Below are 14,480 nucleotides of genomic sequence, written 5' to 3'. Positions count from 1 at the left end.
CTGACCACTTCCCAGTCGTGCCACTGGTATCCTGGGCCAAGCCAGCTCCATCCCTCTAGGTTGAAGCAAAGTCCTGCTTACTGTTTTCCCTGTCTACACTGGCCCTCCAGCCTTTTCTGCCCTCTGGATACAGGAAATGAGATTTCTATATGCTGACCTCTGGCGTTCACCCTTGGCATTGTCTTTCTCTGATGCTTCAATGGCTCCAGCAGCAGCATTCATTTCCACTGCCCCTGTAATAACTATATGCACCCTCTAAAGTCCTGATACATTGCACCCATCAGCGCATCCTCTTCCTCCACATATCATCCCAGTTCACCACCACTGACAGTTTTGACATTTGCACTGCCACAGCTTGCCAGAGGCTATGCATACTTAACTTACAACCAGCAATGGGGTTCTCGCTGCCAGTCAGCTGACAGATAATCAGCTCCAAAATCCCATGTCCAGAGTCTGCTTTCTCAGACCGCTCCTGGTATCAGCTGTTGCAGGTCAGGTTCCCTAGGACTCAGGCTCTAAGAAGCAGATTTGTATGCCAGAAGTTTTTGGGGGAGTGCTTAGGGGATCAGTACCGGTGGGAGAGGGACGGGAGGAGATGTACTCCTGTGAGGAGTGGAGCTGACACTTGAATTGCAGTGCAGTTGCAACAAAGGTTGCAGCCACAACAAGGATCACGGCGGCCAATCCTATGAGGAGCTCTGGAGCTGGGGTAGCTTTTCTGAGTTGTCTACATTTTCTGGCCACTGATTACCTTCGGCATTAACCATGCTCCCAGGCTCACTGTGCTGTCACTTTAGCCTTCTTTCTATTCATTCGCCCAACAAATATCTATTGAATATTTACTATGGACTAAACAATGTTCTAGATCAGGGGTGCATAAACTGTGGCCCACAGGCCAAGTTATGCAGCTGCTTGTTTTTATAAATGCAGTTTTATTGGAACACAGTCACATGTATTTTGTTTAAATATTGTCTATGGCTACCTTTGTGCTATCATGGCAGAGCTGAACAGACCATATAGCCCACAAAGCCTAAAATATTTACTTTTTGATGCTCTACAGAAAACGTTTGCTGACATCTCTTCTAGCTCTGTGATGATGTATAAACATACATATGTGTATATATATATATAAAAATAGTAAATTTTACTTACTTATATATGTATATAAAGTGAGATTCAGATTGGAGCCACATATGTAATTTAAAATTTTCTAGTATCCATATTAAATAAGCTTACAAAATAGAAACAGCTGAAATAAATTTCAATAATATATTTTATGTAACCCAATATGTCCCCAATATATTTCAACTTATAACCAATATAATAAAGCATCAGGGGAATCCTTTACATCCTTTTTTTTATACGATGCCTTTAAAATTCAGTGTGTAGTTTACACTTAATTTGGGCTAGCTACTAGTCAGGTGCTCACTCACCATAAGTGGCTAGTTGGTTCAGTATTGGATGGTGCAGTTCTAGAAGCAGGTGATACGGTGAACACGCAGTGAATAAAGCAGACAAAATTCCCACCCCCGTGGAGCTTACATTCCTAATGGAGAGGAGAGATGATAACCAATCAAGTAAAATGAATTTTATGCCTGATGGTCATAAGTGGTGATGTGGATTCTTGGGGCAGAAGTTGCATGTTTAAATTGGGAGGGTCACACTGAGAAGGTATGTGGTGAAGAATTAACCTCTTAATTAGCCTCTTAATTAACCTCTTAATTAATTAATTAAGCACTTAATTAACCTCTTTGTTAAATGCTTAACAAAGGGAGAGTCTGGCCTTTTCCTCGTCTCCTGGTTGGTGTCTCTAGGCCCCTGTAGGAGTGTCTTTGTTTGCCTGGGGGCGGGGGGGGGTTTGGCCACTGGACAGTCTGACAGTGTGATTTATGATGGGGACTTTGGGTCACACTTTGTCAGTTCTGAGCTCCAGGTCAGCTGGAGACTAAAGCTATTAGCCGCCCTCTGGGAGGGGCTGGTGACTGCAGGTCAGCTACATGAGCAGCACGTGATGAAAATCCACTAAATACCCTGGATACCCAAGGCTTGGGTGACCTTCCCTGGTTAACAGTGCTCTGTGTATTGTCATATTTTGTGGCTGGGAGGATGTCATGCATCATCCATGGCTCTACAGAGAGACAACGGGGAGCGTCTGTTTGGACCCCTCATGGGCTCTGCCCTGTGCCGTCCCCTTGGCTGATTTCATTTGTATCCCTTTCCTGTAATAAACCTTAACCATGACTATGTCAGCTTTCACTGAGTTCCATTAGTCCTTTTAGCAAATTATCAAACCTGACGATGGTTAGGGGGAGACCCCTGAACTTGCAGTTGTTGTCAGAAGTGAGGGTGGTCTCTTTGGGGACTGTTCTCCCTAACTGTGCAGTTGGTCCTAAACACTTTGTGGACGGTGACATCTGAGTAAAGACCTGAAGGAAGTGAGGGGACAGTGGGAGGCCAGGGACTGGAACAGGGTGGGCAACGGGGAGAGTGGAAGGAGATTCTTTCTCTACTCACTATTTTGATAAACCACTTTACATAGGTACCAAAATCTCCTGTTTTAAAAGTACAGCATTGGGAGTCAGCTCTACCCACCACCAGAGCCTCCCATCGAGCCTCTTAGATAGCCTCAACCACCAGAGGGCAGACAGCAGAAGCAAGAAAAACTACAGTCCTGCAGCCTGTGGACCAAAAACCACAGTTACAGAAAGATAGAGAAGATGAAAAGGCAGAGGGCTATGTACCAGATGAAGGAACAAGAAAAAACCCCAGAAAAACAACTAAATGAAGTGGAGATAGGCAACCTTCCAGAAAAAGAATTCAGAATAATGATAGTGAAGATGATCCAGGACCTCGGAATAAGAATGGAGGCAAAGATTGAGAAGATGCAAGAAATGATTAACAAAGACCTAGAAGAATTAAAGAACAAACAAACAGAGATGACCAATACAATAACTGAAATGAAAACTACACTAGAAGGAATCAATAGCACAATAACTGAGGCAGAAGAACGGATAAGTGACCTGGAAGACAGAATGGTGGAATTCACTGCTGCGGAACAGACTAAAGAAAAAAGAATGAAAAGAAATGAAGACAGCCTAAGAGACCTCTGGGACAACATTAAATGCAACAACATTCGCATTATAGGGGTCCCAGAAGGAGAAGAGAGAGAGAAAGGACCAGAGAAAATATTTGAAGAGATTATAGTCGAAAACTTCCCTAACATGGGAAAGGAAATAGCCACCCAAGTCCAGGAAGCGCAGATAGTCCCATACAGAATAAACCCAAGGAGAAACAGGCCGAGACACATAGTAATCAAAGTGGCAAAAATTAAAGACAAAGAAAAGTTATTGAAAGCAGCAAGGGAAAAACGACAGATAACATACAAGGGAACTCCCATAAGGTTAACAGCTGATTTCTCAGCAGAAACTCTGCAAGCCAGAAGGGAGTGGCATGATATACTTAAAGTGATGAAAAGGAAGAACCTACAACCAAGATTACTCTACCCGGCAAGGATCTCATTTAGATTTGATGGAGAAATCAAAAGCTTTACAGACAAGCAAAAGCTAAGAGAATTCAGCACCACCAAACCAGCTCTACAGCAAATGCTAAAGGAACTTCTCTAAGTGGGAAACGCAAGAGAAGAAAAGGACCTACAAAAACAAACCCAAAACAATTAAGAAAATGGTCATAGGAACATACATATCGATAATTACCTTAAACGTGAATGGATTAAATGCCCCAACCAAAAGACATAGACTGGCTGAATGGATACAAAAACAAGACCCATATATATGCTGTCTACAAGAGACCCACTTTAGACCTAGGGACACATACAGACTGAAAGTGAGGGGATGGGAAAAGATATTCCATGCAAATGGAAATCAAAAGAAAGCTGGAGTAGCTATACTCATATCAGATAATATAGACTTTAAAATAAAGAATGTTACAAGAGACAAGGAAGGACACTACATAATGATCCAGGGATCAATCCAAGAAGAAGATATAACAATTATAAATATATATGCACCCAACATAGGAGCACCTCAATACATAAGGCAACTGCTAACAACTATAAAAGAGGAAATCGACAGTAACACAATAATAGTGGGGGACTTTAACACCTCACTTACACCAATGGACAGATCATCCAAAATGAAAATAAGGAAACAGAAGCTTTAAATGACACAATAGACCAGATAGATTTAATTGATATATATAGGACATTCCATCCAAAAACAGCAGATTACACGTTCTTCTCAAGTGCGCACGGAACATTCTCCAGGATAGATCACATCTTGGGTCACAAATCAAGCCTCAGTAAATTTAAGAAAATTGAAATCATATCAAGCATCTTTTCTGACCAAAACGCTATGAGATTAGAAATGAATTACAGGGAAAAAAATGTAAAAAAGACAAACACATGGAGGCTAAACAATACGTTACTAAATAACCAAGAGATCACTGAAGAAATCAAAGAGGAAATCAAAAAATACCTAGAGACAAATGACAATGAAAACACGACGACCCAAAACCTATGGGATGCAGCAAAAGCAGTTCTAAGAGGGAAGTTTATAGCTATACAAGCCTACCTAAAGAAACAAGAAAAATCTCAAGTAAACAATCTAACCTTACACCTAAAGAAACTAGAGAAAGAAGAACAAACAAAACCCAAAGTTAGCAGAAGGAAAGAAATCATAAAGATCAGAGCAGAAATAAATGAAATAGAAACAAAGAAAACAATAGCAAAGATCAATAAAACTAAAAGTTGGTTCTTTGAGAAGATAAACAAAATTGATAAGCCATTAGCCAGACTCATCAAGAAAAAGAGGGAGAGGACTCAAATCAATAAAATCAGAAATGAAAAAGGAGAAGTTACAACAGACACCGCAGAAATACAAAGCATCCTAAGAGACTACTACAAGCAACTTTATGCCAATAAAATGGACAACCTGGAAGAAATGGACAAATTCTTAGAAAGGTATAACCTTCCAAGACTGAACCAGGAAGAAACAGAAAATATGAACAGACCAATCACAAGTAATGAAATTGAAACTGTGATTAAAAATCTTCCAACAAACAAAAGTCCAGGACCAGATGGCTTCACAGGTGAATTCTATCAAACATTTAGAGAAGAGCTAACACCCATCCTTCTCAAACTCTTCCAAAAGATTGCAGAGGAAGGAACACTCCCAAACTCATTCTATGAGGCCACCATCACCCTGATACCAAAACCAGACAAAGACACTACAAAAAAAGAAAATTACAGACCAATATCACTGATGAATATAGATGCAAAAATCCTCAACAAAATACTAGCATACAGAATCCAACAACACATTAAAAGGATCATACACCATGATCAAGTGGGATTAATCCCAGGGATGCAAGGATTCTTCAATATACGCAAATCAATCAATGTGATACACCATAATAACAAATTGAAGAATAAAAACCATATGATCATCTCAATAGATGCAGAAAAAGCTTTTGACAAAATTCAACACCCATTTCTGATAAAAACTCTCCAGAAAGTGGGCATAGAGGGAACCTACCTCAACATAATAAAGGCCATATATGACAAACCCACAGCAAACATCATTCTCAATGGTGAAAAACTGAAAGCATTTCCTCTAAGATCAGGAACGAGACAAGGATGTCCACTCTCACCACTATTATTCAACATAGTTCTGGAAGTCCTAGCCATGGCAATCAGAGAAGAAAAAGAAATAAAAGGAATACAAATTGGAAAAGAAGAAGTAAAACTGTCACTGTTTGCAGATGACATGATACTATACATAGAGAATCCTAAAACTGCCACCAGAAAACTGCTAGAGCTAATTAATGAATATGGTAAAGTTGCAGGATACAAAATTAATGCACAGAAATCTCTTGCATTCCTATACACTAATGATGAAAAATCTGAAAGAGAAATTATGGAAACACTCCCATTTACCATTGCAACAAAAAGAATAAAATACCTAGGAATAAACCTACCTAGGGAGACAAAAGACCTGTATGCAGAAAACTATAAGACACTGATGAAAGAAATTAAAGATGATACCAACAGGTGGAGAGATATACCATGTTCTTGGATTGGAAGAATCAACATTGTGAAAATGAGTATACTACCCAAAGCAATCTACAGATTCAATGCAATCCCTATCAAATTACCAATGGCATTTTTTACGGAGCTAGAACAAATCATCTTAAAATTTGTATGGAGACACAAAAGACCCCGAATAGCCAAAGCTGTCTTGAGGCAAAAAAATGGAGCTGGAGGAATCAGACTCCCTGACTTCAGACTATACTACAAAGCTACAGTAATCAAGACAATATGGTACTGGCACAAAAACAGAAACATAGATCAATGGAACAAGATAGAAAGCCCAGAGATGAACCCACGCACCTATGGTCAACTAATCTATGACAAAGGAGGCAAAGATATACAATGGAGAAAAGACAGTCTCTTCAATAAGTGGTGCTGGGAAAACTGGACAGCTACATGTAAAAGAATGAAATTAGAATACTCCCTAACACCATACACAAAAATAAACTCAAAATGGATTAGAGACCTAAATATAAGACTGGACACTATAAAACTCTTAGAGGAAAACATAGGAAGAACACTCTTTGACATAAATCACAGCAAGATCTTTTTTGATCCACCTCCTAGAGTAATGGAAATAAAAACAAAAATAAACAAGTGGGACCTAGTGAAACTTCAAAGCTTTTGCACAGCAAAGGAAACCATAAACAAGATGAAAAGACAACCCTCAGAATGGGAGAAAATATTTGCAAATGAATCAACGGACAAAGGATTAATCTCCAAAATATATAAACAGCTCGTTCAGCTCAATATTAAAGAAACAAACACCCCAATCCAAAAATGGGCAGAAGACCTAAGTAGACATTTCTCCGAAGAAGACATACAGACGGCCACGAAGCACATGAAAAGATGCTCAACATCACTAATTATTAGAGAAATGCAAATCAAAACTACAATGAGGTATCACCTCACTCCTGTTAGAATGGGCATCATCAGAAAATCTACAAACAACAAATGCTGGAGAGGGTGTGGAGAAAAGGGAAACCTCTTGCACTGTTGGTGGGAATGTAAATTGATACAGCCACTATGGAGAACAATATGGAGGTTCCTTAAAAAACTAAAAATAGAATTACCATATGACCCAGCAATCCCACTACTGGGCATATACCCAGAGAAAAACCGTAATTCAAAAAGACACATGCACCCGAATGTTCATTGCGGCACTATTTACAATAGCCAGGTCATGGAAGCAACCTAAATGCCCATCAACAGACGAATGGATAAAGAAGTTGTAGTATATATATACAATGGAATATTACTCAGCCATAAAAAGGAACGAAATTGAGTCATTCGTTGAGACGTGGATGGATCTAGAGACTGTCATACAGAGTGAAGTAAGTCAGAAAGAGAAAAACAAATATCGTATATTAATGCATGTATGTGGAACCTAGAAAAATGGTACAGATGAGCCAGTTTGCAGGGCAGAAGTTGAGACACAGATGTAGAGAATGGACATATGGACACCAAGGGGGGAAACTGCGGTGGGGTGGGGATGGTGGTGTGCTGAATTGGGCGATTGGGATTGACATGTATACACTGATGTGTATAAAATTGATGCCTAATAAGAACCTGCAGTATAAAAAAACAAACAAAACAACTAATACTAAACTTTCATTGGGTTATTTGCATGGAAATATGTTAATATAAATGTTTCAGACATTACATGAAATTTCTAAAAATCTTATATTTGTATTTGTATGGAAATATGTATGGAAATATGTTAATATAAATGTTAAAAATAAATAAATAAATAAAAGTACAGCATTGGGATTAAGGTTGAGGTTGAGATTTAGGTTAGGGTAGGGTATTGGGATTAGGGTGAGTTGTAGTGCTTTGTTTTATTTAGTCTAGGATTAGAGTTGGGATACGATTAGGGTTTAGCCTTCAGTGTTAAGTATTCCATGCTAGGACATTTATGGTTATAGTTAAGATTAGTGCTCCCATGGAGTGTAGCTCATGGAATTCGATATTGCCGGTTACATTTAGTTCCTGGGGTGTGCATTTCTATGAATTCTACTAAACAGCCAGGATATACACCCTCTTTTAAATTAGTAATAGAAATCAGCTAAGTGTTTTAGAGATAGGATGAAGAAAATGTGTAACTTTAGAAATTATACCATATAATTCAGCCCAAAGAAAAATAAATTAAAATGAGGCAAGCTTCTGTAATAAAGAGACATTTATGTATGGAGCAATGATGAACAATGAAACTGGTTATTTATAGTTAAATCTAAATACTTCTGATAATATGAAAAAGGAAGAGGTTTGGTGTGAAAAATGAATAAGGAAGTAAGCATACCTATTTTTCCAATACTTCAAGCCATGTGGGAAAAGAAAGGGGAGAAGCTGTAGTGTTTAGAAGTTTGATGATCTGAGAGGTAAACAGTAAGCCCTTGTTTATACAAAAAGGGTTATAAAACTAATAAATGCACAAAGTAAAGACATTCAAACCTAAGGAAAGGTGTGCAACTAGGAGTAATTAAAAGTAAGCCTTATGGGAGTTCCCTGGTGGCCTAGTGGTTAGGATTCCAGGCTTTCACTGCTGTGGCCTGGGTTCAGTTCCTGGTCAGGGAACTGAGACCCCACAAGCCTCATGGCAGGGCCAAGGAAAAAAAAAAAAGGTAAACCTCTGTCCAAGAACCTTCTCCATTTATTCCCTTATTTTGTGGGAATACATTATAAGTATTGATACAATGAAGGGTGTGTTTATTCCACCCTCTTGCATTGGTAATTGGCAGGGTCTGGAATTCTAGAACTTTGAAGGCTTGGTTTTTGTCTTCTAGCCCCGGGGGTTGCTGATGACCTTCCGATACTCTCTCCTTTGAAAGTGACAACTTTGACTGCTTTTACCATTTATTTTTTCATACCAAAACCTCTTCATTCCTGGTTCTGAAACTTGACCAAGAGAAGTGTCTGCTTCTGGACCTTTTTCCATTTAGTCAAGTCAGCGCTGCAGGGTGCTTACTGTTGGAAGAATGTGTCTTCAGTCACCTATATTAATTAACCCAGCCCCTCATTTCAAGTATGAATGGGCAACAACTAGCCACCAGACGTTCCTGCAAAAGCAACAGCAAAATTAAGAAGGACCAAGATGAACAAACAGGAAAAAAAAAAAAAAACACACCAGATATAATTCAGGGAACTGAAAGTGCTGACTGCCTCCTCTAAATCCATGTGAATATTGAAACCCCAAGTGAGTGCTGGTCAGTAATCATCCTTCTTTTCTCTCTTCCACTCACGCCCTTCCTCCCCTAGATAATGATTTTATATCTTTACCTCTCTTTTTGGACCTCCAGTGTGGCCTCCCCCAACCTCACCCTCAGCTGATTACCTTGACTTCCCTGAGTATTAGAAGATTTAGATGAGAATTCTCATAAGTTCCCACCACTCGATCTACTCAATTACCTGATCCGTTGCCCAGGTACTCTATCTTCCTTCATATTATATATGGAGTAATTGTCCCTACTCTTAGCTAAACCCAGCTTCTTCCCCTAAACCCTAGATCCCATCCCCTCTCTCCACCTTAAGAAGTAGCTTCACCACTCTCTCTCCTCTCTTCTGCATCAGCGCCCCCAGCACTGTATCACTCCCAGCAGCATGCAAACACGCTCTTATTTTTCATATCTTAAAAAACAACAAACAGGGACTTCCCTGGTGGTCCAGTGGTTAAGACACCATGCTTCCAATGCGGGGGGTGCAGGTTCAATCCCTGATGGGGGAACTAAGATCCCACATGCGTGTGGCGTGGCCAAAAAAAAGTATTTGTCAAAACAACAACAACAACAACAACAACAAACAATCCTCTGCTTCTGCCTCTGGCTACTGCCTTTCTTCCTCGCTTTGCAGGTAAACTTGTTGAAAATCTTGTCTACACTTGTCATCTCCCATTCTCTCTTTATCAAGATTTTGCCCCCATCATTCTACCGAAACAAATCTTGTCTCCAGGACTCAGTCCTTGAACCTCTTCTCTTTAATCTACGCTCTTCATGAACTTCTTTTATCTTTTTAGAGGCCATCTACATACAATATACAATATCTACATCCCTAACTTCTCTCCTCTGATCTTCTATTTAAATGCTTATCTAGGGTCTTCCCTGGCAGTCCAGTAGTTACGACTTCGCCTTCCAGTGCAGGGGGTGCAGGTTCCACCCCTGGTTGGGGAACTAAGATCCCACATGCCTCGGGGCCAAAAAATTGAAAACATAAAACAGAAGCAATATTGTAACAAATTCAATAAAGACTTTAAAAATGGTCCACATAAAAAAAAATCTTAGAAAAAAAAATGCCTATCTAACATCTTCTTTTGGATGTCAAATAGACACCTCATGTTTAGCAAGTCCAAAATTGAGCTCCTGATTCCCATCCCCCCTCTAAATGTCTCCTCTGGCAGTCCCCCTCCTCCCCCAGTAAATAATAATTCAGGCCCCCCTCCTAGTACTCCAAGGACATGAGAATCCTCTTTTCCTCACGTGACACATCTCATACATTCTATTGCTATATTATATACCCATTACATATCCAGAATATGACATCTGATAATCACCTCCTCCTGGCTCATGCTAAAATCATTTCACACCTGCACCTTCTGGAATAATCTCCTAACTAGAATATCCAGTTTGCTTGGTACTTTTCCAGTTTTCGGTTTTCTGTTTTTGCGCTGAAAGTCCTGTCTCAGGAAATCCCCCAACCCTGGGGCAAACCAGGGTAGTTTTTCACTGTACTTCTACCTGGGCTGTTTCTTCCATGGCCTCCCTACAGTCTATTCTCAATGGATCTAGGGTGATCCTTTTGAAAGGCAAATTTTATCATGTCACTTCTCTGCTCAGAACCCTTCAGTGGCTCCCCATACTATTCAGAAAAGCTATTGCTTTCAGTGGCCTACAAGACTGCAGGGTCCATAAGCTTGTGGACAAAGATAGAGAGTTGATTTTGAGCAGGCTGATGTTGAGGCACCCAGGGAATGCTCAACTGGCAATGTCCAGCACTGAAGGAAGGATTGAGAGCATATTTTGTTGGTAAAACAAGAACAGATGGTTATGGAAAAAGTTGCAAGAAAGAATTCTAGGAAATTATAAATATTAGTTAAATTGAAAAAAAATCAATAGTAGGACTGAGAGATAAAATTGCAGAATCTCTCTCTGGGGATACCAATGATAATCAATAAATAAGTAAAATACATAAAATTTGCTTATGTATTGTTTAAAATACAAAATATAAAAAATATATAAATTATATATTTACAACATGATGCCCCAAACTCCCAAAATCTTCACTGTGTATCTTCCCAAACCAAGGACACTCTTCGACATAACTGGCATACAACCCTCCAAATCAGGAAATCAGAAATCAGCATTGGTATAACACTGACATCCAATCCAAAGATTCTGTTCAGATTTCACCAATTATCCCAACAAGGTCTCTTTCCTGTTTGGTCCAGGATCACACTTTGCACTTAATAATCACATCTCTTTAGCCTCTTTCAATCTGGAACAGATCCTTAGTCTCTCCCTGTCTTCACAACCTTAATAGTTTGAAGGAGTACAGGATTTTCATTCTGTAGGCTAAAGCTCAGCCTGGTTTCATAAATGTTTCCTCAGGATGGGACTCAGACATGCATTCTTGGAAGGAATATACAGAAGTGATGCTGTCTTCTCACTGCATCGCATCAGGAGGCTCGTGACGTTGACCAGTTCTACTGCTGGTAATGTTAATCTTGATCACTTGGTCAGTTCAGTGTCTGCCTGGTTTCTCCACGTTAAGTCATTATTTCCCTTTTTGTAATTGATAAGTATTTTATGGGAAGATACTCTCAAACTATGCCAATATCCTACATTTCATTAAATCTCTATTCATTTGATTTATTAGACATTGATGATTCTTGCCTAAATTAACTACCATTATAGTGGTTACCAAATGGCCATTTTCTGTTACCATCACTCCTGCTACGTTTATTAGTTGTCATTCTACTATAAGGAAGAGATGTCTTTTTTCTATCATTTATTTATATCAGTGTAGGCCCATGGAATACTATTTTATTCAATGGATTTAATCCATTATTATCATTATTTATTTTTATATCAAATAATTCCAGATTTGGCTAGCAGGAGAGCCTCATCAAAATTGGCTCCTGTGGGGGAGGAAGGGATAAATTGGGAATTTGGGATTAATAGATACACACTACTATATATAAAATAGATAAACAACAAGAACCTACTGTATAGCACAGGGAACTATATTCAATATCTTATAAAAATCTATAATGAAGAAGAACCTGAATATATATATATATATATATATATATATATATATATATATATATATATAACTGAATCACTTTGCTGTTCACCTGAATCATTGTAAATCAACCATACTTCAAAAAAAAATTTAAAAAAACCAAAATTGGCCCCTTTGAACTTTAGCTTTGCCCCCATAATTTTTTGAGCAATTCTTTACTTTCTGGCACAAGAAAATGTTCCAGGCTTATCTTGTAATTTCCCTGCCTCAGCCTTGCAATTCGCTATTTCTCCAAGGAGTTCTGGAGTGGAGAATGATATTTGGAAACTAAAATCTGGGTATTTGGTTGCTTACTGCTTCTGGGGTTCATCAATTGTAGTCCTTCTCATGTACAGAGGTGGAACATATATGCATGTAAACGTGTGCATGTGTGTGTGTACCCTACATACTACTATAACTATTTCTATATCTATCTATTTATGTTTTAAAGGCCCATGAATTTGCACTGGTACCTCCAATTCCTTCAATATGTCAGGGTTATTTTTAGCCTTTCCCCTTTCCTTGTATGTAACTTCCTTCTCTGTGAACAAGAAAACCTTCTTTCATTGTCTTCAATATGGTTATTTATGTACTCAATCTCTCTGTCTGTAAGTAATTTCTCTACCACGTTGGTCACCTCCTTGGCTCCCAGACCCCTCTGCTGCTACCTTTGTGGCCACTACCATCCCCAAGAGAAGTAGAGGAAAGGGATGGGGAGGAAAGAAGAGGGAAGGGAAAGGAAGAGAAAACTAACTTATTTAGGAAGGAAGGAATATACATTTTTTAAAGTTCTCTTTTTAAACATCATTTTAAAAATTCCTTCTGGAAATTTTTCTTTACAGTATGAGGCAGAATCTATCTGTTTTCTCCCAAGCATAGCAATTAATTATAATTGTTGAAGAATCTGTCCTTTCCTCTGCTATATTCACAGTTCCTTTGGCTGTGGTTTGTGTAAGGACACACTCAAGAATGCAAGGATAGTTCATGCTTCACATTGGCAGCAATACAGGAAAGTAAGAAGCAAAGGCACTCTCCATCTCTCAAAAGCCGAGTAGTTTCTCATCTCTCATGAGCCACAGGACTTATTCATTCTGCTGCTTCTCTCTGCCTTCTTCTTTTCAGCAGCTTCCTATTCTTGCATGTGGGCCCCATGACCACCAGCCTGTTTGTCTGACTTGACCACAGGGCTGCACACCATTATTAGCTATAGAGTCTCTATGATGCCCAAGTTTTGAGAGGGATAATCTGCTTGTCTCCATCCAGACTATAGATTGGTTCATCTTGGGTCTGGGGTCTGCTTCTGGTCCAATTACCTTTGGTTAGGGTGGGGAACAAAGTTACAATAGTTCCTGGGGAGGCCCCTACAGGGCTGGAGGAAAGATGAACCAGTTTCTCTAATTGGGTCATATGGAGAACATATCTGTTACATTCTATAGTCATACATTAAGCTCTCATAGGGCAGTTTTTTAAATTGGTTTACAGATTTTAAGAAATGAGGACTTTGGAAAAGGTTTTGTGAATCTGAAAATTAAGGATCAGTTTGGGTTCAGGGGTCATTATGGGGAAACACTGATCTAAATCCAGCACTTTGATTTCTCAGATGAATAAACTGAGGCCCAGAGAAGACAAGGGATTGTCCTTGTCTACATGGCCTGTCAGTGGCAGAGCTGGGATTAGAACCAGAGCTAGCACTAGGGAGAGGTAAGCGAAGGGCCTTGGATGTACAGTTTAAGGAGGCCCTCACTCCCAGAGTCATACGAGTGCCCTAGGTACCTCCCTTATCTCACCCAAGGCTCAGCTCAGGTTATTCAATAGAACACTAGGGTCCTGCTCACCAGGAGGGAGAGATTGTATCTCGCTTGGAGGGACTGGGTAAGGGGGACTTCTGGGGAGTTTTCCTGTATTTCTACCTACAGAGAGAAGTAAGTTTCTGGGGAAGGCTGTTTAAGCTAATTTCCCCAAGGCAAAGGATCTGATAGCGTGGGATGCGCACTCACTGGAGAAGCCTGAATTATCCTGTGTACCCAGAGCACTGAGGGCCCCCAAGTCTGGGCACAGATTTCCTTGCCTGGGTTATCTTTAGCTGGTTGCTGAGGATTGC

General features: G+C 39.6%; 1 long non-coding RNA gene across 1 annotated transcript in view; it reads left to right on the top strand.

The window, feature by feature from the left end:
- Positions 1-14,480, top strand: part of LOC132374107 (uncharacterized) — a 98,160-nt gene that overhangs the window by 28,247 nt on the left and 55,433 nt on the right. The window contains exon 3 of the long non-coding RNA XR_009505587.1: positions 11,704-11,807. This is a non-coding gene — a long non-coding RNA (uncharacterized LOC132374107). The remainder of the gene's footprint in view (positions 1-11,703; positions 11,808-14,480) is intronic.

This window comes from Balaenoptera ricei, chromosome 11 (genome assembly GCF_028023285.1).
Source record: "Balaenoptera ricei isolate mBalRic1 chromosome 11, mBalRic1.hap2, whole genome shotgun sequence".
In the NCBI taxonomy this organism is placed as follows: domain Eukaryota; kingdom Metazoa; phylum Chordata; class Mammalia; order Artiodactyla; family Balaenopteridae; genus Balaenoptera; species Balaenoptera ricei.
This window is presented reverse-complemented; position numbering and strand designations above follow the sequence as displayed.